Here is a 26983-nt window from a genome sequence, read left to right as displayed (position 1 = left end):
ATTCGATTGAAAGATTGCAAAGTAATATTTCAGAGCTAGATCAGAAATGTAAGGACTATGGTATGAAGATTAGCATCTCCAAAACGAAAGTAATGCCAGTGGGAAAGAAATATAAACGGATTGAGTGCCTAATAGGAGGAACAAAGTTAGAACAGGTGGACGGTTTCAAGTACTTAGGATGCATATTCTCACAGGGTGGCAACATAGTGAAAGAACTGGAAGCGAGGTGTAGCAAAGCTAATGCAGTGAGTGCTCAGCTACGATCTACTCTCTTCTGCAAGAAGGAAGTCAGTACCAAGGCTAAGTTATCTGTGCACCGTTCAATCTTTCGACCAACTTTGTTGTATGGGAGCGAAAGCTGGGTGGATTCAGGTTACCTTATCAACAAAGTTGAGGTCACGGATATGAAAGTAGCTAGGATGATTGCAGGTACTAGTAGATGGGAACAATGGCAGGAGGGTGTCCACAATGAGGAAATCAAAGAAAAACTGGGAATGAACTCTATAGATGTAGCAGTCAGGGCGAACAGGCTTAGATGGTGGGGTCATGTTACACGCATGGGAGAAGCAAGGTTACCCAAGAGACTCATGGATTCAGCAGTAGAGGGTAGGAGGAGTCGGGGCAGACCAAGGAGAAGGTACCTGGATTCGGTTAAGAATGATTTTGAAGTAATAGGTTTAACATCAGAAGAGGCACCAATGTTAGCACTGAATAGGGGATCATGGAGGAATTTTATAAGGGGGCTATGCTCCAGACTGAACGCTGAAAGGCATAATCAGTCTTAAATGATGATGATGATGATGATGATCCAAAAACAAGGTGAGTACTGAAAACTAGCTACCGTGTTGCGAATACTAACGCACTAAAAATGTAATAGGCTCCAGCGTGGAACGTACTATTTACCTAACAGGTGACCGTGTTATTATAATAGACACGTTAAATAGCCGGCCGGGGTGGCCGAGCGGTTCTAGGCGCTACAGTCTGGAACTGCGCGGCCGCTACGGTCGAAGGTTCGAATCCTGCCTCGGGTATGGATGTGTGTGATCTCCTTAGGTTAGTTAGGTTTAAGTAGTTCTAAGTTCTAGGGGACTGATGGCCTTAGAAATTAAGTCTCATAGTGCTCAGAGCCATTTGAACCATTTAGACGCGTTAAATATAGTGCGTCCCTAGTTTACATTACTGTCAACTTTCAACTTCTTGTTGTGTGGTTGCGTACGCGCAACGCGCAGATTTAGATCGTCGCTGGGTTTGGCTTAGGGAAACCTCCTCTTGTGTTAGCTTTTCGTGCACTTGTTCTAAGGTGAGAGCACGAGCGTCAGCACTTCGCAAGTTTAACGCCGCTAGAGGCCAGCTAAATAGAAATATTGAGAGTAGTAATTTGCATGTCTTTCTCCACACTGCAGCACGGTGAGTGCTTTCTTAATGCATTCGACTACAAAGCAAACGTGCAGTCGTGTGGGAGCCGGTACTCTCAACAGGGAACGCGATGCGTTGTGAGTGGAGGGCTCCCTGCCTTTTCTACACTGGCTTACCGGACATAAGAGGTCAACGTACCGTCGACATCTAGGTCATTAGAGACGCAGTCCCTGTTCACTTGGACTAGGGTGGGGAAGGTAGCCTCTTTGTGGGAACTATCTGGAAAAAGAGAGACAACAGGAAACCTAAAATCAGAATTACCGGTCGCAATACTTCTCTGCATAACTTGGCAATGGACTCTTAAGGTCGTAACTGGCTACTCGCGATGTACACACTAACTTATGGTTCTTTCTTTCTTCTTCTTCTTCTTTTTCTTCTTCTTCTTGTTCCTCCTTCCTTCACTCCATCTACTACTGCTCCATCTCCTCACTTTTCCATCTTTGTCCATCCCCTCCTCTCTGTCCACCTTCTCCTCCTCCTATCAGTGGCAACCTAGTCCTTCCCCTATTGGTCCGTCTCTTCCATCCCCCCCCCCTTTCTCCTCACTCTTTGTCCCTGTCGTCTGGTACTAGCTCCCATCTACTCCTGCCCCATCTCCTCCTCCCTGTCCATCTCCCCCACCCCTACCTCTGTCGACCTTCTCCTCCTCCTCTCTGTCCATCTGCCCTGGCCCTACACCTTCTCCTCTCTGTCCATCTGCCCTGGCCCTACACCTTCTCCTCCTCCTCTCTGTGCCTCTCCCCTGCCCCTGCCTCTGACCACCCTCTCCTCCTCCTCTCTCTCCATTTCCCCCACCCATACCTCTGTCCACACTCTCCTCCTCCTCTGTCCATCTCCCCGGCCCCTCCCTCAACCACCTTCTCCTCATCCACCTTCTCACCCGCCCTTTGTCCACATTCTCCTCCTCCTCCTCTCTGTCCATCTCCCCTATCGCTACCTCTGTACACCTGTTCCACCTCCTCCCTGCCATCTCACCTGCCCCTACGTCTGTCCACCTTCTCCTCCTCCTCTCAGTCCATCTCCACTGCCCCTACCTCTGTCGACCCTCTCCTCCACCTCATCTCTGTCAATTTCCACCACCCCTACCTCTGTCCACATTCTCCTCCTCCTCTGTCCATCTCCCCCACCCCACCCTCATCCACCTTCCTCGCCTCATCTCCCCCGCCCCTACCTCTGTCGACCTTCTCCTCTGCCTCTCTGTCCATCTCCCCCAATCCTACCTCTGTCGACCTTCTCCTCCTCCTATCTGTACCAACCTCTTCCTTCCCCTATTGGTCTGTATCTTCCATCCCCCCTTTCCCCTCTCTCTTTGGCCCATCGTCTGTCGCCAGCTCCCAAGTCCATCTACTCCTGCTCCATCTCCTCCTCTCTGTCCATCTCCCCCGCCCCTACCTCTGTCCACATTCTCCTCCTCCTCCTCTCTGTCCATCTCCCCCACCCCTACCTCTGTCCACCTTAACCTCCTCCTCTCTGTCCACCTCCCCCACCCATACCCCTGTCCACCTTCTATTCCTCTCTGTCCATCTCCCCTGCCCCTACTTCTGTAAACCTTCTCCTCCTCCTCTCTGTCCATCCGCCCCCATCCGTACCTCTGTCCACATTCTCCTCCTCCTCTCTGTCCATCTCCCCAGCCCCTACCTCTGTCCACCTTCTCCTCCTCCTCTCTGTTCATCTCCCCCACCCCTACCTCTGTCCACCTTCTCCTCCACTCTGCCCATCTCCCTCGCTCCTACCTCTGTCCAGCTTCTCCTCCTACTCTCTGTCCATCTCCCCCACCCCTACATCTGTAAACCTTCTCCTCCTCTGTCCATCCACCCCCACCCGTACCTCTGTCCACATTCTCCTCCTCCTCTCTGTCCATCTCCCCAGCCCCTACCTCTGTCAACCTTCTCCTCCTCTCTGTCCACCTTCTCCTCCTCTCTGTCCATCTCCCCTGCCCCTACTTCTGAAAAACTTCCCCTCCTCCTCTCTGCCTATCCGCCCCCACCTGTACCTCTGTCCACATTCTCGTCCTCCTCTCTGTCCATCTCCCCAGCCCCAACCTCTGTCCACCTTCTCCTCCTCCCCCCTGTCCATCTCCCGCACCCCTACCTTTGTCCACCTTCTCCTCCACTCTGCCCATCTCCCGCGCCCCAACATCTGTCCACCTTCTACTCCTACTCTCTGTCCATCTCAGCTGCCCCTACCTCTGTCCACCTTCTCCTCCTCCTCTCTGTCCATCTCCCCAGCCCCAGCCTCTGTCCACATTCTCCTACTCCTATCTGTCCATCTCCCCAGCCCCAACCTCTGTCCACATTCTCCTCCTCCCCTCTGTCCATCTCCCCAGCCCCAACCTCTGTCCACATTCTCCTCTTCCTCTCTGTCCATCTCCCCAGCCCCTACCTCTGTCCACCTTCTCCTCCTCCTCTCTGTCCATCTCCCCAGCCCCTACCTCTGTCCACCTTCTCCTCCTCCACTCTGCCCATCTCCCGCACCCCAACCTATGTCCACCTTCTCCTCCTACTCTCTGTCCATCTCCCCGGCCCCTACCTCTGTCCACCTTCTCCTCCTCTCTGTCCATCTCCCCAGCCCCTACTTGTCCACCTTCTCCTCCTACTATCTGTCCATCTCCCCTGCACCTCCACCTTCTCCTCCTCCTCTCTGTCCATCTCCCAAGCCCCAACCTCTGTCCACATTCTCCCTCTCCTCACTGTCCATCTCCCCACCCCCAACCTCTGTCCACATTCTCCTCCTCCTCTCTGTCCATCTCCCCTGCCCCTACATCTGTCCACATTCTCCTCCTCTGTCCATCTCCCCCGTCCCTTCCTCTGTCCACATTCTCCTCTCTGTCCATCTCCCCTGTCCCTACCTCTGTCCACATTCTCCTCCTCGTCCTCTCTGTCCATCTCCCCCGCCCCCACCTCTGTCCACCTTCTCCTCCTCCTCTCTGTCCATCTCCCCCATCCCTACCTCTGTCCACATTCTCCTCCTCCGACATAGTAGCAGAAATACTGGAAAATTTAGGCCCCGAATCACTTGAGGATTCACCGGAAATTATTAAAGAAATTTGGACAACAGAAGAATTACCTCACGATTGGAAGTGTGCACTTATGCATTCCCTGCACAAAAAATGAGACCGAACGGATGTCAACAATTACCGAGACATTTCACTTCTACCAGTCACCTACAAGATTATCTCTTCATGCCCATTGGAGAGAAAGCAGGAACAAATTGAACACAAGATTGGGAAGTATGAAGCGGGTTTCTGACCCCTGTATTCAAATTCAAGTTAAAAAGTAAAGATGGATAAAGAGAAAGGAAGTTGTAGCAACAGCTATAAATTAAAAATCACTCGTAATTTTTAACGAAAATAGAAATTAGCTAATCTGAAAAATAGTTTTCACCCTTTAGCACTGATCGTAATAGCCAAATAATTTTATGACCCTCGATTAAATTTTTGAAAGAGATTTAAAAAATTTGAATCAGTAGGTGAATATTGGTGAACTTCATGTAGTATTTAAACCCTCATTAGTTTTCGAGAAAACTATTTTATTTTATATTTTGATTATAGGTGTCTTGGAACGTGTAACCCAAAAGTCTGAATTAGTCTTAGAATTCGTTATATGTCTACATTTATTGCCGGAAATAATAGCAATAAAAAAAAGAAAATGGGTTACTTCAGAAACCAGTTTTTTTGAGCACTTGAGTCAAGTGAAACAGGAGGCGAAAAAAAAACGATAAAACCAAAAACCTGTTTTTTGAGCGACGAATGTCATCCCTACTCTAGTGTATTAGACCGAATATAAGACGTTCTTGAAGTGAATGATGGGACGGTTCCTTACCACCACCCTTCGCCACGTAGGACTAGCTCAGCGCTGGTTCAGTCTCTTGCCACATGTTCCTCAGATGTTAAGTCCCATGGTGCTCAGCCTTCCCTACAGCCGATCTCACGCGCTCGCTCCACTTCATGTCGCCTTGCAACTTTACAACTGACGCTGTCAAACAGCACGACACTAAAACTGTATTCGAACATTATGGAATTATTTTTCCTATTCGTCTGAGTTATCTTATATTTTCCACGTTTGGAACATGCTGCCATTTATCACTTCAAGTCATCCAGGATCCTCCTACAGTTACTCAACCACGACTCTTTGTAACACGAATTTGTCATTTGTTCTGAATAAATGTCACTGAAGCGCATGTTACTTTACTGAAATTTAACTTTTAATGTACTTTTTGTTGAAGTGTCTCAGAACGAGAAATGAGAAGGAGCGCCCTGTATGTACTTTAAAAAAGCTTTTTATAGCCAATATGGCTCTGGAAACTGTTTTTATTGACCGTTTTCGACAGATGAGACTGTCATCTTCAGATCTGTAAATAAAATTACTATTACTTGTGACAAACTGGTTTGTAGGTTGTTTTTAAAAAAACTTTGTGGAATGCGCAATATACTCTCCACTAAAATGTTAACGTTGAATGATGGAATGTTTTGGTTGGCAAGAGAGCCAACACCGTGTTACTAGAGGAGGCCGAAAGGCACGCGTTTTAGCTCACGCAGGCTGGCGTGAGGTCTGGAACAGGACAAGGAAATTAGAATTTAGAAAAAACGGACGTAGCTGGTGGAATACTTAACTTTAACCCATTAATGGTGAACGTCGGTCTGACGGTACATGAATCAATATCAATAATAACTGATAATGGCGCCTTGCTAGGTCGTAGCAAATGACGTAGCTGAAGGCTATGCTAAACTATCGTCTCGGCAAATGAGAGCGTATTTTTTCAGTGAACCATCGCTAGCAAAGTTGGCTGTACAACTGGGGCGAGTGCTAGGACGTCTCTCTAGACCTGCCGTGTCGCGGCGCTCGGTCTGCAATCACTGATAGTGGCGACACGCGGGTCCGACGTATACTAACTGACCGCGGCCGATTTAAAGGCTACCACCTAGCAACTGTTGTGTCTGGCGGTGACACCACATGGAACTTGACGTACAACTAAAAAAAGTTCTTAAAGATCTGAAGATGACAGTCTTACCTGTCGAAACCGGTCTATGAAAAACAGTTTTCTGTGCCGTCTTGGCTATACAAAATTTCTTGAAAGTATATGACTTTTTATTTAGCTGATTGTCTTGAAGTCTTCTTATTAAAAGTGTGGTTATGGCCACAGAACACGGTTGTGCGGATAATATATTTACTGATTTCCAGGGCTGCGAATGTTCGAATGCATCACTAACTACGAAATGAAACACAGTGGCCACGCTTTGAACTGTTGTGTTTTCAACTTTTAAAATATCAGATTGACAGAAATTGACATCCATTCGCTTCTCTGAGCCAATAGTTCCAGCTAAACATGCCTCCTTTCTACAAAATATGGCTTGACTCCACTACAAGCCAACTTCCCCCCACAGCGAACAATAAGGACGAAGATTACATCTGAGACAAAGAGAGTGAAACGATTTACATCGTTGTCAAAAGGTATTATTTCCATTAACTGATACACAATTTAGGCAAACTGAGGAAAAATTAAATTTGCAGATTTCCATGTTAAATCTGCAAAATTGTCATGATCACATAAATTGTAAATAATTAAGCGTCCAATAGTGAATGCTGAAGAACATTGTTTTATAGGAACTTCTCAATTCAAAAATTAAATTACCTGGCATGGAAGGTTACAGAATGCTTGATTAGATCACAGCTTTCCCGTACTACAAAGCAGCGTCGTCAGCAAACAGTCGCAGATTGCAACTCGCCCTAGCTGTCAGGTCATACGTGTAAAGTGACAAGAACTCGGCTACGCGCTTCGTGTGCTGTACGCTAAACTAACTGTTTCGCGCCCACATTTTGCGTCCGAGCGCCCCCACGGGACTGTAACGTAGCTTAAGTGCCTTCCACGCGGCCTTCTGGCCTAAGCGAGGCCGACGAGGGCGTCTCTCTTACGCGAGGTCGTATTCGAGAGTACCCGAAATATGTTAAACAAATAACCAGCGGGGATTTACAAACTGTCGTTCTTGTGAAGCACAACTGGTCCTTCATTTAAGAGACGTAATGAATGCCGTAGGTAGGGGATCTCCACTGATTCATATTTATACAAGGGCTGTTCAATAAACAACAATATTATCCTTTTTCTGACAACTTACCTTTAATCATCCTCATAATTTGGGTACTCCTTCCGAAAATAATTTACTTTTGATGTGATGCAGTTGTACCAGCCTTTCTGCCAGTCAGCAAAGACATGGTGGAAACCATTTCTCGAAAGGTCTTTCAAGAAAGCGTTCAGTACTGCTTCCGATGATGACAAATGCCTCCCACGAAGGTTTTTCATCACGTTAGGGAGCATTAAAAAAAGTCCTAATGGTCTAAATTTGGACTATTAGGATGGTCAGGGATGCACTTCCCATTGCGTTTTTGTAACATTTGCATTGTGCGGCCGTACATTATCGTGGCGCAGCATCCAGCATGGACTCGCAAATTTTTCGGGACTTCCTTATAATATTGTCCAGTTTGCAACAAGTCGGTGCTGGTCGAGTCAAAGCAACGCTTCAATGAATTCTCAAACGGTATGCAAATGGTCAAGAGTTGCAGATTTGCCAATCCACGTCACAAATAATGACGAAATTGCAGACGTGCGATAACTTTTGACTGTGACGCATAGGAAACATTAACCAAGTATCCAGAATTAGCAGAGGCCTTGTCCATCTGTTTATGGCTCGAGAATTCGGGCATTCAGTTATCGGGAATCTTATTTATTACGAAATAAAAGGGATTCGATCTGGTAAGTAGTTGAAATTTACTCAAGAAATACAAACGAGAAGAAAACTCACGAATCGCATTGAATTAAAATGATTACAAACGTGATATCCTTAGACAAACTTATGCATTCCGAATTACAATAAAAGGGTCGCCACAGGTGTATTACTGGAAAATTTGATTGAGATACTGACCATAAATAATTTTTTGGTACATAATTCTCTGTATCAACCGTCATATAAAATAGCGAAGAGAATGTATGTGGTGACAGGTGTGAAACAGGCCGCTGCCTCACAAGTTGTTGATTTTAATATAAATAAGTTATACAAAACTGCAACCAGTCACTTTTTTGAATAATTATGTTTTATTCCATGAACCAGTTTTCGAATCTTTTCAGGTTCATTAATTTGCACTCTGACCGCATGACTTTTCCAGCATCCAGCATGCGCTTTACAATTGTTGCTTGTAACAAAGATCTTGACACGAAGATATGGCATAGGCCTACCTTGCAAGGAGATGTAATTTGTTTTTCTTTACATGTATTAAAGTCGATATAAGGGCAAATATTTTAATCAGACTGGCTATAACAAGAGAGCACAAAATAAAATAAATTACTACAAGAACAAACTTCAGGTGATCTGATACCTTATTTCAATTTGCATATTACGTATAATACAGGCAGTTATAGCATTTTTTAAAATCATGATTGGCCTTAACATGAATACCCAGGAATCAATGACACAGAGTTATTGTATGTGCAGTGAGATGCAGCTGTCTGTATGACTAGGACCTTTATATTTACTTTAATGACAAACCTTCAGATGAACTGTTGACTTATTTCTGTTGTTATGTTAACATTAATAGCAAGAGTAGATTCTACAAAATTGTTAAGGCTTTCGTGGCCACTTGTTGACAAACTGCCTATTGGTTTCTGTCTCGGGTTCTTCGGTCGACGTTCATCTAATGATTTTACTGACGTTTCGCTAGCACGAGTGGCTGGCATTGTCAAAGCTTCACCCTCCAGTTCACCACCGGCAATGGAGAGTGAAGCTTCGACAATGCCAGGCACTCGTACTGGCGAAACGTCAGTAAAATCATTAGATGAACGTCGGCCGATGAACCCGAGACAGAAGCCAATAGGCAGTTTGTACAGAGTAGATTCTGTTTGTTTTACCTAAAGGTATATGTATAAAAGTTATAGTGATTGTAATGGACTACAGCTGTTTCTATGGCTGTACACTTTATATTTAAAAAACCATGAACAAAAGTCCTTTAACTGTTGACTTATTTTTATTCTTATAATAAAGTGATGTGGAATGTCGGTAAAGGCAGCTTCTGTTCGTTTCAGCTAGAAGGAATATGTATAAAAGTACTGATTTATGTTAGCAGTAGAGGGCCTTAACATTTAGAAATATAGTATATAATTATTCTGTGGTGGGATATTACATTGACACCAGTGTAGTTAGGATGTAAGGCGAGGGGGGAGGTTGTTGGGGGAGGGGGATGGGGAGGCGGTGTAGGGTTCGTTGGGTGGTTACTTGTTTTGGACTAGTAGCTCTTCAAAATTCTGAAGGAATAATTTGTTTCTCAGTTCAATTTGATCATTGAGTAGGTAGTCAGGTACTGTATTTGTGTAGATAAATATTTCAGTTTCTTCAAGGTGGTCAAGTATTGTGCCTTTGTTGCCAAAATGGTGTATTTGGAGATTCTGTTCTATGTTGTTTGCAGAATGATTGTGTTGGGCAAGATGTGAGACAAAGCTGGACTTATTCAGGTTGTTAAGATGGAGTGCATCCATGTTCTCTTTAAAACTTGTTGAGAAGCTTCTACCAGTTTGTCCAATGTAGAAGCTTGGACATGAGCTGCAAATGAGTTTGAACACACCTGACTTTTGATACTGTTGTATAGTGGTTTTGGTGCTGTGTATGATTTTATATTGTATTTTGTTGTTCGTGAAGAAACTTATTTTTATGTTGTATGTCTTGAAGAGGTTGGCAATTTGGTGAGAAATCTTCCCTTGGAAAGGCAGGCTTATAAATGTGGTCTTCCAGTTTCTGGGTGGTTGTTCAGCAGTTGGTTGATTTAATTTCGCTGTATGGATTAGTTTATCTATTATTGCGGGGTTGTACCCATTGCTGGAGGCAATTGATTTAATAATTTCTGTTTCTTTTTGTCTTTCACTTGTGTCCATTGGGGTTTTTAACTATTGTTCTGAAGACTGCTTTTTTATGTTGGTCTGGATGGCAAGAGGATTTGTGTATAGTAACATTGGTGGTTGTTGGCTTTCTGAAAATTTGAAATTTATGCTTTTGATTTTTATTTGAGACTGTTAGATCAAGATTGTTAATGCCTTCTGGTGTTTCATGTTATGCTGTGAATTGAATTTTATTGTGTATTTTATTAAGTTCTTTGCCTAGATTATCTATTTCTTCTGTTGCTCCATTGAACAAAATGAGTGTGTCATCAACATGGCGTTTGTAATAAAGCAGCTCATCTTTTAGGTAGGTTTGGGCTCTAAAAAGTTATTTTCAAGGTTATTGATATACATGTCTGCTAGCAAGCCTGCAAGACTATATTGGCCTTTGCCAGTCCATCTTTCTGAATATAAAACTTGTTGTTGAACAGGAAGTAGTTGTGTGACAATGTAAGCTCCAGGATCTCTATGAGTTCATAGATTTCAGCTCTACCCATTGTCCCATGTTTGAGTAAGTTATTTCTTATCAAACTAATGGTTTCCTTGACAGGTGTGTTTGTATATAGGTTGACTGTGTCAAGAGATGCAAATTTAGCTGTGACTGGGATGGGGATATCTTTTATACTATTGAGGAGCTCATAACTGTTGATGGAGAAGTTATTTTCAAATACATATGCCTTGCGGATAGTAAAAAATGCTATAAACTGCTTTTATTATACGTAATATGCAAATAGAAATAAGATATTAGATCACCTGAAGTTTGTTCTTGTAGTAATTTACTTATTTATTTTATTTTGTGCTCTCTTGTTATCGCCAGTCTGATTAAAATATTTGCCATTATATGGTTTTAATACACGTAAAGAAAAACAAATTACATATCTGTGCAAAGTAGGCCTATTCCATATCTTCGTGTCAAGATCTTTGTTACAAGCAACAGTTGTGAAGCGCATGCTGGATGCTGGATGCTGGAAAAGTCACGCGGTCGGACTGCAAATTAATATAGATTGTGTGGAAGTGTGTGTAGTGACATAACAACTGGACATCAAAATGGAGGTAGACAGATGGACACTAACCGAGAAAAGCCCCTATACTGTGGCAGTAAGTAAAAAACTAAATTTTCGTCGATATCGACAGATAAGCTGTAGTCATAGCGATACATTAAAGTGTGTTCCATCTTCCCAGCAGAAGCAACCACTTTGCTTTTTAGGGGTTGAGGATGGGGTATCCGCACTGAGTTCTTGTTTGTTGTCAGAGTCAAATTGTTGCAGCCAAGTTTCCTGAGCAGCGATTACCTTTGAAAGAAACTCCGGTTCTTCAGCTAACATCAACTTCAACTGCATGCAGGCTTGCACACAAATGTTGTTTTTATCGGGAATCGGCAGTCTTGGGGTCAACCGCGCACAAACAAGTCTCGTGTATAAATTCCCTTTCACCAACTTGTGGGTGGCACAAGCAATTCAAGGAATACTCGTAAGGATATTGGTCGATTATCCCTCACAATGACAGGAACAGTGTTGATGTTTTCTTCTATAAGAGCAGTAACTGCAGCGCCGGGTAAACTTTCCTTTGCAGTTTATTGTCTCCTCTCTTTTAACATTTCAATCCATCTTCGAGTTGAGCTGTAGGGCAGAACAGACTCTCCGTAGGCCTCCTGCAACAGTGCATAGGCCTAAGTTGCAGATTCGTTGAGACGAGAGCAGAATGTCAAGCCGCGCACCGATGGTCGCGCGCCACCTCCGCGACGCTCAGCACACAGCTGCCGACGCTCCCGATTTTCCACGTTTTCTCCCGCCCTTCGGTTATTGCAGTATTTTTCCTGGTTTTTAGCTAGATATCGTCAAACCTAAGACAATTGTTTTGAAAATCCGCCATTTCAATTTTTTGGCCAATGGTCATAAGTCATTCGCTCAACAGATTTTTTTTTTTTTTTTTTTTTTTTTTTTTTTTTTTTTTTTTTTTTTTTTTTTTTTTTAAAATCAGTCTTCTGACTGGTTTGATGTGGCCCGCCACGAGTTCCTCTCCTGTGCCAACCTCTTCATCTCAGAGTAACACTTGCAACCTATACTTACATTCTCAATTATTTTCTGGATGTATTCCAATCTCTGTCTTCCTCTACAGTTTTTGCACTCCGCAGCTCCCTTTAGTACCACGGAAGTCATTCCCTCATGTCTTAACAGATGTCCTATCATCCTGTCCCTTCTCCTTGTCAGTGTTTTCCACATATTCCTTTCCTCTCCGATTCTGCGTAGAACCTCCTTATTCCTTACCTTATCAGTCCACCTAATTTTCAACATTCGTCTGTAGCACCACATCTCAAATGTTTCGATTCTCTTCTGTTCCGGTTTTCCCACAGTCCATGTTTCACTACCATACAATGCTGAACTCCAGACGTACGTTCTCAGAAATTTCTTCCTCAAATTAAGGCGAATATTTGATATTAGTAGACTTCTCTTGGCCAGAAATGCCTTTTTTGCCATAGTGAGTCTGCTTTTGATGTCCTCCTTGCTCCGTCTGTCATTGGTTATTTTACTGCCCAGGTAGTAGAATTCCTTAACTTCATCTACTTCGTGATAAGTTTCTCGCTGTTCTCATTTCTACTACTTCTTATTACCTTTGTCTTTCTTCGATTTACTCTCAAACCATACTGTATACCCATTGCACTGTTCATTCCGTTCAGCAGATCATGTAATTCTTCTTCACTTTCACTCAGGAAAGCAATGTCATCAGCGAATCGTGTCATTGATATCCTTTCACCTTGAATTATAATTCCACTCCTGAACCTTTCTTGTATTTCTATAAATGCTTCCTTGATGTACAGATTGAACAGTAGGGGCGAAAGGCTACATGCTTGTCTTACACCATTTTTAACACGAACAGTTCGTTCTTGGTCGTCCAGTCTTATTATTCCCTCTTGTCTGTTGTACATATTGTATATAACCCGTCTCTCCATATAGCTTACCCCTACGTTTTTCAGAATGTCGAACAGCTTGCACCATTTTATACTATCGAACGCTTTTTTCAGGTCGACAAATCCTATGAAAGTGTCTTGATTTTTCTTTAGCCTTGCTTCCATTATTAGCCGTAACGTCAGAATTGCCTCTCTCGTCCCTTTACTTTTCCTAAAGCCAAACTGATCGTCACCTAGCGCATTCTCAATTTTCTTTTCCATTCTTCTGTATATTATTCTTGTAAGCAACTTCGATCCATGAGCTGTTAAGCTGATTGTGCGATAATTCTCGCACTTGTCAGTTCTTGCCGTCTTCGGAATTGTGTGGATGATTCTTTTCCGAAAGTCAGATGGTATGTCGCCAGACTCATACATTCTACACATAAACGTGAATAGTCGTTTTGTTGCCACTTCCCCCAATGATTTTAGAAATTCTGATGGAATGTTATCTATCCCCTCTGCCTTATTTGACCTTAAGTCCTCCAGAGCTCTTTTAAATTCGGATTCTAATACTGGATCCCCTATTTCTTCTAAATCGACTCCTGTTTTTTCTTCTATCACATCAGACAAATCTTCCCCCGCATAGAGGCTTTCAGTGCATTCTTTCCATCTATCCGCTCTCTCCTCTGCATTTAACAGTGGAATTCCCGTTGCACTTTTAATGTTACCACCCTTACTTTTAATGTCACCGAAGGATGTTTTGACTTTCCTGTATGCTGAGTCTGTCTTTCCGACAATCATTTCTTTTTCGATGTCTTCACATTTTTCCTGCAGCCATTTCGTCATAGCTTCCCTGCACTTCCTATTTATGTCATTCGTCAGCGACTTTATTTCTGTATTCTTGAGTTTCCCGGAACATTTTTGTACTACCTCCTTTCACCAATCAACTGAAGTATTTCTTCTGTTATTCATCGTTTCTTCGCAGTTACATTCTTTGTAGTCTACCTATGTTTTTCTTCCCATCTTCTGTGATGGCCCTTTTTAGAGATGTTCATTCCTCTTCAACTGTACTGCCTACTGAGCTATTCCTTATTGGTGTATCTATGGCCTTGGAAAAAGTCAAGCGTATCTCGTTATTCCTTAGTACTTCTGTATCCCACTTCTCTACGTATTGATACTTCCTGAATGATGTCTTAAACTCCAGCCTACTCTTCATTCCTACTATATTGTGATCTGAGTCTATATCTGCTCCTAAGTACGCCTTACAATGCAGTATCTGATTTCGGAATCTCTGCCTGACCATGATGTAATCTAATTGAAATCTTCCCCTGTCACCCGGCCTTTTCCAAGTATACCTCCTCCTCATGTGATTATTGAACAGGGTATACGTTATTATTAGCTGAAAGTTGGTACAGAACTCTCATTCCTTGTCCCGAGCCCATATTCTCCTGTAACCTTTTCTTCTGCTCCTTCCTCTTCAACTGCATTCCAGTCTCCCATGACTATTAGTCTTTTATCCCCTTTACATACTGTATTACCCTTTCAAGATTCTCATACATTTTCTTTCTCTCTTCATCTTCAGCTTGCGACGTCGGCGTGTATACCTGAACTATAGTTGTCGGTGTTGGTTTGATGTTGATTGTGATAAGAACAACCTTGTCACTGAACTGTTCACAGTGACATAATCTCTGCCCTACCTTCCTATTCATAACGAATCCTACAATTTTCTGCTGCTGTTGATATTACCCTATCATCTGACCAGAAATCATTGTTTTCTTTCCACTTCACTTCACTGACCTCTACTATATGTAGATTGAGCCTTTCCAGTTTCCTTTTTAGATTTTCTGGTTTCCCTACCACGTCCAAGCTTCTGTCATTCCACGCCTCGACTCGTAGAACGTTATGCTTGCGTTGATTATGGTTATCGATGTCTATAGAAATCAGGAAGTCTCGGCGCGACCTGTATATCAACTGTTACATATCCTCTTTCTCGCGAATTTTGTAGAATGTAAGCGTATTGCTCAGTGTTGTGCTTTATTTGGACCCGTGTCTGTGTGTTGCCTTTTGTTTACGTGAAGTCGCTTATTGTTTAGTCGGTATAAATTTTTAGAGTGGATGGTAATGAGTGTTATTTTGTTACATGAATCTCTGAAAAGCTTTACTTTCGTGCAACAGATTATTTTACGTGGTGTCTTATTCGTTATATTCATAGTATTGTGATTCGTTTGTTTCTTTTTAATATGGCAAAAAATAACATTATTCATTATCCGTAAGCAGAAAGGTGCTGTACATATTCTATAGATTGCCCTCCAATTTAATCGATTTTTAAGTACAAGTAAAAACACTACTGGCCATTAAAATTGCTACACCACGAGGATGACGTGCTACAGACGCGATATTTAACCGACAGGAAGAATATGCTGTGATGTACAAATAATTATCTTTTCAGAGCATTCACACAAGGTTGGCGCGGGTGGCGACACGTACAACATGCTGACATGAGGAAAGTTTCCAACCGATTTCTCATACACAAACAGCAGTTTACCGCTGTTGTCTGGTGAAATGTTGTTGTGATGCCTCGTGTAAGAAGGAGAAATGCGTACCATCACGTTTTCGACTTTGATAAAGATCGGATTATAGCCTATCGCGATTGCAGTTCATCGTATCGCGGCATTGCTGCTCGCGTTGGTCGAGATCCAATGACTGTTAGCAGAATATGGAATCCGTGGGTTCAGGAAGGTAATACGGAACGCCGTGCTGGATCCCAACGGCCTCGTATCACTAGCAGTCGAGATGACAGGCATCGTATCCCCATGGCTGTAACGGATCGTGCAGCCACGTCTCCGTCCCTGAGTCAACAGATGGGGACCTTTGCAAGACAACAACGATCTGCACGAACAGTTCGCCGACGTTTGCAGCAGCATGGACTATCAGCTCGGAGACCATGGCTGTGGTTACCCTTGACGCTGCATCACAGACAGGGGCGCCTGCGATGGTGTACTCAACGACGAACCTGGGTGCACGAATGGCAAAACGTCATTCTTTCGGATGAATCCAGGTTATGTTTACAGCATCATGATGGTCGCATCCGTGTTTGGCGACATCGCCGTGAACGCACATTGGAAGCGCGTATTCGTCATCGCCATACTGGTGTATCACCCGGCGTGATGGTATGGGGTGCCATTGGTTACACGTCTCGGTCACCTCCTGTTTGCATTGACGGCACTTTGAACAGTGGACGTTGCATTTCAGATGTGTTACGATCCGTGGCTGTACCCTTCATTCGATCCCTGCGAAACCCTACATTTCAGCAGGATAATGCACTACCGCATGTTGCAGGTCCTGTACGGGCCTTTCTGGATACAGAAAATGTTCGACTGCTGCCCTGGTCAGCACAGTCTCCAGATCCCTCACCAACTGAAAACGTCTGGTCAATGGTGGCCGAGCAACTGGCTCGTCACAATACGCCAGTCACTGGTGTTGATGAACTGTGGTATCGTGTTGAAGCTGCATGGGCGGCTGTACCTGTACACGCCATCCAAGCTCTGTTTGACTCAATGGCCAGGAGTATCAAGGCCGTTATTACGGCCAGAGGTGGTTGTTCTGGGTACTGATTTCTCAGAATCTATGCACCCAAATCGCGTGAAAATGTAATCAAAAGTCCGCAGCTCGTGGTCGTGCGGTAGCGTTCTCGCTTTCGGCACCCCGGGTTCCCGGGTTCGATTCCCGGCGGGGTCAGGGATTTTCTCTGCCTCGTGTTGACTGGGTGTTGCGTGATGTCCTTAGGTTAGTTAGGTTTAAGTAGTTCTAAGTTCTGGGGGACTGATGACCATAGATGTTAAGTCCTATAGTGCTCAAAGCCATTTGTAATCAAAAATGGCTCTCACTACTATGGGACTTAACTGCTGTGGTCATCAGTCCCCTAGAACTTAGAACTACTTAAACCTAACTAACCTAAGGACATCACACACATCGATGTCCGAGGCTGGATTGGATCCTGCGACCGTAGCGGTCGCGCGGTTCCAGACTGTAGCGTTTAGAACCGCTCGGCCACTCCGGCCGGCGAAAATGTAATCACATGTCAGTTCTAGTATAATATATTTGTCCAATGAATACCCGTTTATCATCTTAATTTCTTCTTGGTGTAGCAATTTTAATGGCCAGTTGTGTACTTATAAGTTTAATAGAGTTAAACATTATGAAAGTTGTACAGATTTCTTTAAAGACGTAGTTTCCCTGACAATATGAAATACAAACGAACTTTAAACAAGCGTGAAATTTTCTGAGGAGAAAGTAGATTTTGCCCCTGAAAAAAAAGGAAAGGGTTTTTTTCAGAATTTAAGAATACGGCCGAGAGCCTGTCGGCGAGACTTGGTTCACAATTTTCACAAAACAATATGGCGGACACTGTTTTACAGTAATCAAACTTTTCTATTAAAAGGAAAAAAACCACCACAACGTAGCGTCGCGTGGGGTAGCCGCACGTTCTAGGGCGTTTTATCTCGGTCCGTACGGTTCCCCCCGTCGGAGGTTCGAGTCCTCCCTCGGGCATGTGTGTGTGTGTGTGTGTGTGTGTGTGTGTGTGTGTGTGTGTGTGTGTGTGTGTGTGGTCCTTGGCCTAAGTTAGCTTAAGTTAGATTAAGTAGTGCGTAAGCTTAGGGAACCGATGACCTCAGCAGTTTGATCCCATAAGACCTTACCATAAATTTCCAATTTTTCCGCAACGTAGCACCCATTACCTCGCCTACACTGTAGACGAGGGCTATGGAATCAACGTTTCGGTCAGTTCCAATGTCTTCAGTTGTGTTTTTATAACCATTTGTGACGTTATAGGGAAAGACTCACTTCAGTTGTCTCGGTATTATACTGTAAATGAGCTGCGGTTTTTGATCATTCGTACCTCCTTATTTTCAAAACTGAATCTCATGAAGGCATGTAAACATGTCTCATTCTGCCCGCCTCTCGGAGGAGTGCCGGCAATGAAACTAGTATGGCGTGTTTGTTACATATTAATCTAGCAGAATATGAAAGGTTAAATTCTAGCCCAATAAATTACGGCAGTAAAAATTGTGATCAATCTTTATTGAACAGCCCTTGTAGATTTTCAGTAGGCTTTTGACACAGTTTGTGACAAGCGGATGGTAATCGAATTGCGTGCCTGCCGGGTACCGCCTCAGTTGTGGAACTGGATTCGTGTTTTCTGTCAGAAAGGTTGCAGTTCATTGTAACTGATGGGAAGTTACATGGTGGGGTTGCCCCAAGGAAGCGTCATAGTGAGGCCCCCTGCTGGTCGTAATCTACATAAACGATTTTGGAGACATTCTTTTAGTGAAACACTGTAGACAAAGCCTAGAGGGCAGCACTGCCAACAACGTACGTCTTGCATAGGCGCAAAGACGACAGCATAACAGGAATCACAACTAGACAGTCCTTTAAAGGGCATAATATTCGCCGTTGATTGTAGAAATTATTTATTGCACATTTGTAATTTCGGCCATTTTCAAGTGGATAAAATATATTAAAAATATTTAAAAAATGAAACACAAAATGTATGTACAGAACTGCGCAAATATGTCGCGTGGGCAGTAGCACATTACAAAAATAACGAAAATAATAAATCATTTACATTTTACTTCAGCACATGTCAGCCTTTAAAATCCTCCAACTTTTATCCGTGTCATCGTCAAAAATAAATATTTTCACTATAGAAATATCAAACGAGTGCGAAACTCCGTAGATCGTGAAATTATGTAAATTACCTGCACTGTTACCATTGTTAATGTTCTTCACAAAAATCGCTGCAAATCAATGTTCTAACATACTATTTACATGCGAGCTAAGGACGTTGGTGCATAATATATTCACAAATCAGACAGTCCGTGCACGTATGAGAGGTAGTACATTCCAGCGATAACAATCGTAAGGTTCGTATCGTAACATCCTTTTGCACCTGTTCACAACATACAGGCGCAGGATAGGAATTTTTATTTACAGAAGATTAGCGTAAAAGTGGGTACGTTATCCGTTCCAAAGGTCTCGCCTTCAATTGGGTACTGATACAGAACGTGGCAACAGAAATCTTACATGTTAATTTGTTTGTGTATACATTGCAACAGGTCCTTGGATACATGCTCTCCCAGAGTACGCAACGGTATGTGCACCAGCGCCACCTGCTTGCTGTTACCCATTGTGGCTTCCGTTCCTCCTCCGCTGATGAGCAGCTCCGGAACCGCAACCATCCCCTATCCCAACAGATGAACAACCGTCGTACAGCAATCATATGACTGCGTATGGCACTCCAGTCTCCTTTTCAAACTCTAGATTTATACACTTCCAATCAATTACGTCCTCCTTGTTGCATCCTTTCCCTCGACTCGCCCGTCCTTCTGCCGCATTGCAGGAGTGCCCCAAGGCTCCGTACTCTCCCCTCTCCTTTACCTCTTATACACTGTCGACATGCCCAGACCACCTCCTCCTGTCTACCTCCATTAATATGCTGATGACACAACTTTCCTTGTCCTCTATCCTACGCTCGACAAGTCCCAAAGATCCCTCGAACTTCACCTCACCCAGTTTACCTCATGGCGTAAGGGACAGCTCCTCAAGATTAATCCCTCCAAAATCCAGTCAATAGTTATAAGACGCACCACCCACACCTTTTCTCTCCATGACTTCTACCTCACGACCGTTCTATCCAGCTCACTAACACATAACATACCTTGGACTAACCTTCGACTGGCAGCTCATGTGGAAACCTTACTTACTAACCAACCAGCAGGAAGCGCACAATAGACTAAAACTACTAACTGGCCGAACATCGGGCTACACTATGCTTCACACATATAATTCCCTGATCTGCTCCTTCCTTTACTATGCCATTGTTGCCTCGATATGTGTCGCAGTCAAGTTCTATAAGTCTCTCCAGAACCTCAAACGCCACGCTTTCCGCCTCGTTTTCCGCATCCGCTTATCCTCGCCCATAAGGAGCCTTTACCAACTCGTCACATTCTCCCCTCTCCTCACTCACATAGAACACTTCTGAATAAACTACACCACCCGCAAACTCGACTCCAATGATCCTATTGTGTCGCCTCTCCTCTCCAATCCTACACATTTCCTGCAAATCCTACACAGCCTATCCCAAATAAATTTCAACCATCTCCCCTTGCAGATCATAAACTCCGTCCCAAAATGTATCCCTGCTACCATCTCTGATTCCACCCCACCCTCTCTACCCTTCGGGGGCTCCCTTCTCCTCCCCCCCCCCCCCCCCCATTTCATTCCACGCTCCTCCGCCCTCCAGTCGCTCCCCACCCCCCGTTTCCTTTCAGATTCAAAGATACCAGTGACAGCGACGCCTTTCTCCCTGCCCTCCCCCCACCACCCCTCGCCACAGCTATCCCTCTCTCATTGTCACCGAGCGAGGTGGCGCTGTGGGTAGCACACTGGACTCGCAATCGGGAGGACAACGGTTCAAAACCGCGTCCGGCTATCCTGATTTAGGTTTTCGATGATTTCCCTAAATCGCTTCAGGCAAATACCGGGATGGTTCCTTTGAAAGACGACAAGCGATTTCCTTCTCCGTCCTCCTCTAATCTGATGGGACCGATGATGTTGCTGTTTCGACCCCTCCCCCAGATTAAATCAATCAGTCTGCAGTTGTCATTGCCACCTGTTACAAACCCTCAGTTCCCATCACTCTCCTCTCTCCCTCTGCAACTACATTTCCTTTCGCCTACCATTCCAGGTCAGGTCCTTCGAGTTTTAGTGAAAGTGCGCAGTCCTCCTTTTTAATGGTCAGTGTTGTTCGGTGTTGTTCCAGTATTTTTTCGAGTATTTTGGGTGTTCGTGTCCTAATTTAAATGTACTGTCTGACCATATTTTTGTCACTGCTTTTAAACTATTGAGTCAGCCTTATTACGTTAGTCTTTCACAATTCTCATATTTCACCACTATATTAAAAACATTTGCATTATGTCTTCATGTTTATGTATTAGCGCCTAAGTGGGTTAGTCCCCTCAGCCTATGTCCACTGCCCCCCCCCCCCCCCCCCCGCGCACGGGACGAGGGGGAATGAAATCACAAAAATGAAAAAAAGTACATATTGCAACCGATGAATAAACACACAAGCCACAAAATGCTCGCCAGTGATACAGCCAATAGCGCTGCACAACAGATTTGGACAATAAATCACAAGACGCTGCCTCGTAAATACAGGATATGTCTTTTTATCAACCCCACTCGCTGTCTACAACACAGTGAAACATTATTTGCTCTTAGACCCCAATTCTTCAACTGCAACATATTGTTGATTCCCTGTTGACATATGTTTCGACAGTCAGAATATACGGGTAACTTAGCAGATTGCTACCCATCATCGGCGTAGAAGTTGAGACTAGCGAAACATCACCTAGAAGTAGTAATAGTTTTCCATTAGGTAGAAATCATGATTCAGTCACAAGAATATCCTTTTTTCCCCTCGCCTAAGGCCAATTTCGAGCTACTTTTTTTGGAAGAGTATGGGGAAGGCAGTCGGTCGAGTCGTTTTGAGTCCAAGTTTTAGTTCCGTTTCTAACGACCGTGACTGCAGTAGTGAAAGGTGATAGCAATGCATGATGCCGGGAGCGGTAAGGTACTGCGCTCCACAAAGTACAGTTCTTACTGAACAAATTTTGTTTAACATTCCGAAGGTGTCTACAAAGGTAATTTGGCACTATTTGAAAAAAAAAACTTAAGGAAATCTTAATACAGGTCTAAAAATGGTCAAGAACCAGTTACGTTTGTTGTTGTCGCCTTCAGAGCGAAGGCTAGATTGATATGCTACTTTATCATCTGCAATTTCTACATCTCTGAATAACCACTGCACCCTTCATCATTGTGAATCTGCTTACTGTATTCACCTCTTGGTCTCCCTTCAAAATTTTTACACGCCAGACTTCCCTCCAGTATTACAATGGTGATTTCTTTGTGTTTCAAAATGTGTCCTAAGAACCGATCCGTTCTTTTAGTCAAGTGGTGCCACAAATTTCTTGTCTCCTGCATCCTGTACAGTACTTCGTAATTAGTTACTCAATCCACCCATCTAATCGCCAACGTTCTTCTGTAGCACCACATTTCCAAAGCTTATGTATTTTCTTGTCTAAACTGTTTATCATCCACGTTTCACTTCCACAGACACCTAAACTCCAGACAGATGCCTTCAGAAAGACTTCCTAACACGGATATCTGTACTCTATGTCAACAATAGGTTTTCTTGCCATTGCCAGTCTACATTTTATATCTTCTCTACTTCTACCATTATCAGTTATTTTGCTGCCCAAATAGCAAAACCCATCTACCACTTTCAGTATCTCGTTTCCTAATCTTACTCCCTCGGCATCATCAGATTTAACTCGACTATATTTCATCATCCTCGGTTTGCTTTCGAGACAGCCCAGCGGCAGGCTTCGAAGCGCAGGCGCAGAAGGTGAGTGGTTGACAAGTGCAACTGGTGTCGCTTCTCACACGGCTTCTGCGTCTACGACTTCCGCCAGCCACTGACCAGAGAGGTCTTACGTGAAGTAGGTATCTGACCTCGGTTTTTTTTATTCGAGTAAAAGGCATCAACTACAAGGGAATTAACATGTAAGTAGACAATGGACATAAACATGTAAACATGAAAAAGGGCAAAGAAATCTATAATTAACTTGCTTTCTCCCAAAAGTGAGCTACGCTCAAAGCGTTACAGTTGGCATACAGTTAGAAGTAATTGTACATAAATGAACATTCATAAATACACTCGAGACATTGAATTAAATTGTCTTTGCCCAGAACGTCCGAGGCGTTAGAACTGGCCAGCATCAACTCTTGTTCGGTGCCTGATGACGGGGTGAGACATCGTCTCCACACTCACAACTTTTCAACAGTTTCTTTACTCCGCCCAACACCAGTTCGTAATCTGTTGAGGGACTTCCAGGTACACCAGCTCTCATTATCACCGGGAGGTAGTTCTTCTTTAGGGTGCCTCTACTCTCTAGCCTTTGGTTTGTGTCGCTGTTGTTTACACAGACCGTTACAAAGCTTTTTCTGGACGGTGCAAGCGAATGGGCAAACAGTGGGTGAGTGTCGGATGTGGAGGCTGTACGTCCTCGTGCTTGAGCAGCCGCCCCACTCCAGTGGGTCCCGGGCACCCACCGACTTTGCGGCACGCCTCATTCGGAGCGGTGTCTACGTGCCTAGCGTGGCAGGAGCTACACCAGACAGGCGCTGCATATTCGCCCGCAGAGTAGTGCGACGCCAAATCCCAAGTCCGAATAGTGACTGCCTGTGCACCCCTGTTAGATTCCCTTAGTTTTCGTATGATATTATTCCTTGCGGACACTTTCATTTTGGTGTTTTGACAATGCGTTTTGAACGTTAGGGTCAGATCTAAGGTCACCCCAAGATACATTGGGGAAAATGAATGTTCAAGTTGAGTGCCATTCCATGAAATATTTAGTCGTTGGTTCGCCTGTCTGTTTCTTAGGTGGAAAACACAGACTTGCGTTTTCGTAGGGTTAGGTCTTAAGTTATTATTTTTGTGGAACCGTCCTAGTTCTTCCAGTGCTTCAGACACCTTATTTCCCTGGGTGGCCAATGCGAGATCATCCGCATACAGAAAACTCCTGGTGTACAGCGGAAGTGGTTGATCATTCGCCGTATACATATTAAATAGGGCCCAGAACACTGCCCATTCCTCTGTAGTCTCCATCTACTGCGCCGTCCTTGAAATTCAACGAGAAATCTCCCGTTGCTGAGGAAGTTGGCTATTAAGGTGGTTAAAGTAGAGTCATTAGTGATGTCATAAAATTTTTTCAGGAGTAATTTATGGGCACAGTGTCGTACGCAGCAGACATGTCAACAAAGGCCACACAGGTTACCGTATGTGATTCATAACCGTCTTCGATGTGCAGGGTGAGACTGGGATCTGTGATGTGCAGCTCTTACCCCGTCTAAAGCCAGCCTGTTCAGGTATGAGCGCAGAGTCAATTGCTTCTGTCAAGCTGTTCAAACTCATTCTCTCCAAGATTATATTCAAATGGCAAAGAAGAGAGATGGGATGGTGGTTCTTAGAGTCTTTGTCCTCTTTATCGGGTTTAAGGGTAGCGATGACACGAGCTTTCCGCCAGACTAGGGACCCTACCAGAGCATAAGCAGTTGTTAAAAAGAGCTAGAATCCATTTTAGTGTTGCAGAGCCAAAAAGTTTTATTTGCTCATTCCTAAGATCATCCAGCCCAGCAGCCTTTCCTGTTTTACACTTACTAATCCCCCTCTGCAGCCCCTTGACAGGTCGGTAACAGAAGTACGCATGTTATTTTGGGTAGATGTTTCGGTTATCCGATTTCCCATTTAGTAATAGTTGTTGGGAAATATCGTTGGCTGTTATGTTTGCATGGAGGGTGGCGATAGCAGGGTCATTATTAAGTTTCCAGGCTTTCTGGCTGTTCTTGTTGAAGTCAGTTTCCTCCATATGCTTGGTCCACTGATCCAACTTGGCGGCTGATATTGAATCAAGTAATTGCAGTCGACGAGATATTGTTTCTTCGACAAAAGGGTCTTGCTCAAATGCTGTGTAGTAGCGATCAAGATCTGATGCTATCTCAGGGACAGTCCTTGCACGTATTTGGTTCGGCATCCACGAGGGATGGACATTGTAGAACATTTGTTCACAGCTCTTACGAAACGATCGTATTCCTCAGGGTATGGGCTTATATGTGTTACCTCTTTATCAAGAAGAATTGTAAACTTCTTCCAGTTTGCTCTTTTAAGGTTATACCGGCGGCGAAATGGAACAGATTGTGGACGTATTGCAGGCAAGATCTGACACGTGATTGGTCTATGTTGAAGTTTAGGGATCAGTGAGCATACTGTCTTTCTGCACAGCTGTTTGACGGTGTCGCTGGCAAATATGAGGTCAAGATTGTATCCACGCTTCCATCGTGCACAATTGAAAGATGGTGGCACTTACTATCGTTTATAAGTGTCATAGACCTAGAATCCGCCCAGTTTAGTACTGCATCTCCGCTGTCGTCATCTTCACTATAACCCCAGTTGGTACTATGGCTGTTAAAGTCGCCTATTAGTAACTTAGCTGACTGGCTATGGAAATTAGGTGTTTCTTGAAAAATGAAGGCTTCTGTAGGATATCTTCAATACGTCACGGCCCTGTCAGCAACTGTGTAAATATTAATTTTAATAATTAACAGCCTCAGTTGCACTGTTTGGCTAGAATTTACCTAGGTTTCAGTCGAGATAACCCATCCTTCTTTAGAATAACAGTAACTACCGTCTTTCCATAGTGGACATCGTCAAGCTAAAACTACAAATCCATAAATTATCGTCAGACTATAAAACTTATCTGGAACTGCCTCGTCCCCACTTCGCGACCGCGATGCAGCAGCCACGAGTGCTGTACTGGAACTGACCGTAGCGTCATGAGGCCCGCCTAGGCGGACACAGTACCTTGCGCCTGCGCATAAACTGTGTGATAGTTACTTGTTGGGACAGGACGTGAACTTAACTCCTGGCCTTGAATTTACTAGTAAAGTGAAATAAAAAGGTGTAGCTGAGGAAAAGGGCGTATACGTTAACCTGTGCAGAACGTAATTAGATCGACTGTCTTAACGATTGTGAAGTATTCATGCGCATGATATGAGGAAAACATGTGCTTACAAGGTATGGCCTATCTAGGAAAATTTTTGTGCTTGAGCGCGAAGTTTAATCACCTAAGAAGAACGTAGGAGTGGGAATAATAATATAAAGCCAACATCGTTATTATTACGACTAGGTTTAGAAGTTTTTAAGACGTAATTGTTAAGCGCTTGCTTAGCTACGGTTACAACGCGTGAACATCTTATTGACTTAGCACGCAAATGGTCATGATTAAAATTAGGAACAAGTCTATATCTAATCTGTAACATCTGACAATACGGGCCATATAAAATAGATGGTCATTATTCAAGGTTAGTATATTTGACCTGAAATGGTCCAGAATCAAGTCAAAAACTAATACACGTGCCTGATTGAGCTTCTTGGCGAATTTATGGTTATGAGTTGCAGAAAACCCTAAAGTAGGGGAAATGTGGCGGCAATGGGTTACTCAATTTGCCTCCATGGAGGTGATCCACACACATACTACAAAAACTGTGTGTGGGCCACTGCCATCATAATTCGGGCCTGGTGACCACTGTCAATCAACTTACGGAATGACAGCGGAAATATGCTCATAGCTAAAGTGTGACTTGGCGACTATCGCTCCGGTCAACACACTTAAAATAATTGACCGACATAGGTCAATAAGTACTTAAAGAGCTAGTCTAAATTTGGAGAGTATGTCACAACTTCCTTAAGGAGTTCCTCCTTCTTGTTGCTTAAGCCCTCAATATTGACAGAGACTATAATCAAAGCTGGGCCTGATATGGGCAATTTTGAAACTCGGTGGGTTGCCATTTCGATGGCTGATGCCTTAGGAGTGGAAGGGTTAGCTGGCTGTCACACCGTTACCAGGGGACGCCCGGATGTGCTCTAGATCAGATACATTCACACCCTGCGGGGATGGGGAGGCTCCTTCCGTGTCGCGCGTGACTTGGCTCGGTTCGTAGGATTCTGGAAAAATGTAGTGAGTCTACACACCCAGAACGTTGTGCAGAGTGTGGTACTGGTACCAAATAGAGTATTAAATTCCTCGAAGACTGCCTTCGTAACTTTCATCGGTTTACTTGAAAACTGCTAGTCTCAATTGTTTT

General features: G+C 43.9%; 1 protein-coding gene across 1 annotated transcript in view; it reads left to right on the top strand.

Annotated features, from left to right (window-relative positions):
• Positions 1-26983, top strand: part of LOC124551379 (disheveled-associated activator of morphogenesis 1) — a 435878-nt gene that overhangs the window by 232709 nt on the left and 176186 nt on the right. The gene's annotated exons all lie outside the window — the stretch shown is intronic.

This window comes from Schistocerca americana, chromosome 9 (assembly GCF_021461395.2).
Source record: "Schistocerca americana isolate TAMUIC-IGC-003095 chromosome 9, iqSchAmer2.1, whole genome shotgun sequence".
Classification (NCBI taxonomy): Eukaryota; Metazoa; Arthropoda; class Insecta; order Orthoptera; family Acrididae; genus Schistocerca; species Schistocerca americana.
This window is presented reverse-complemented; position numbering and strand designations above follow the sequence as displayed.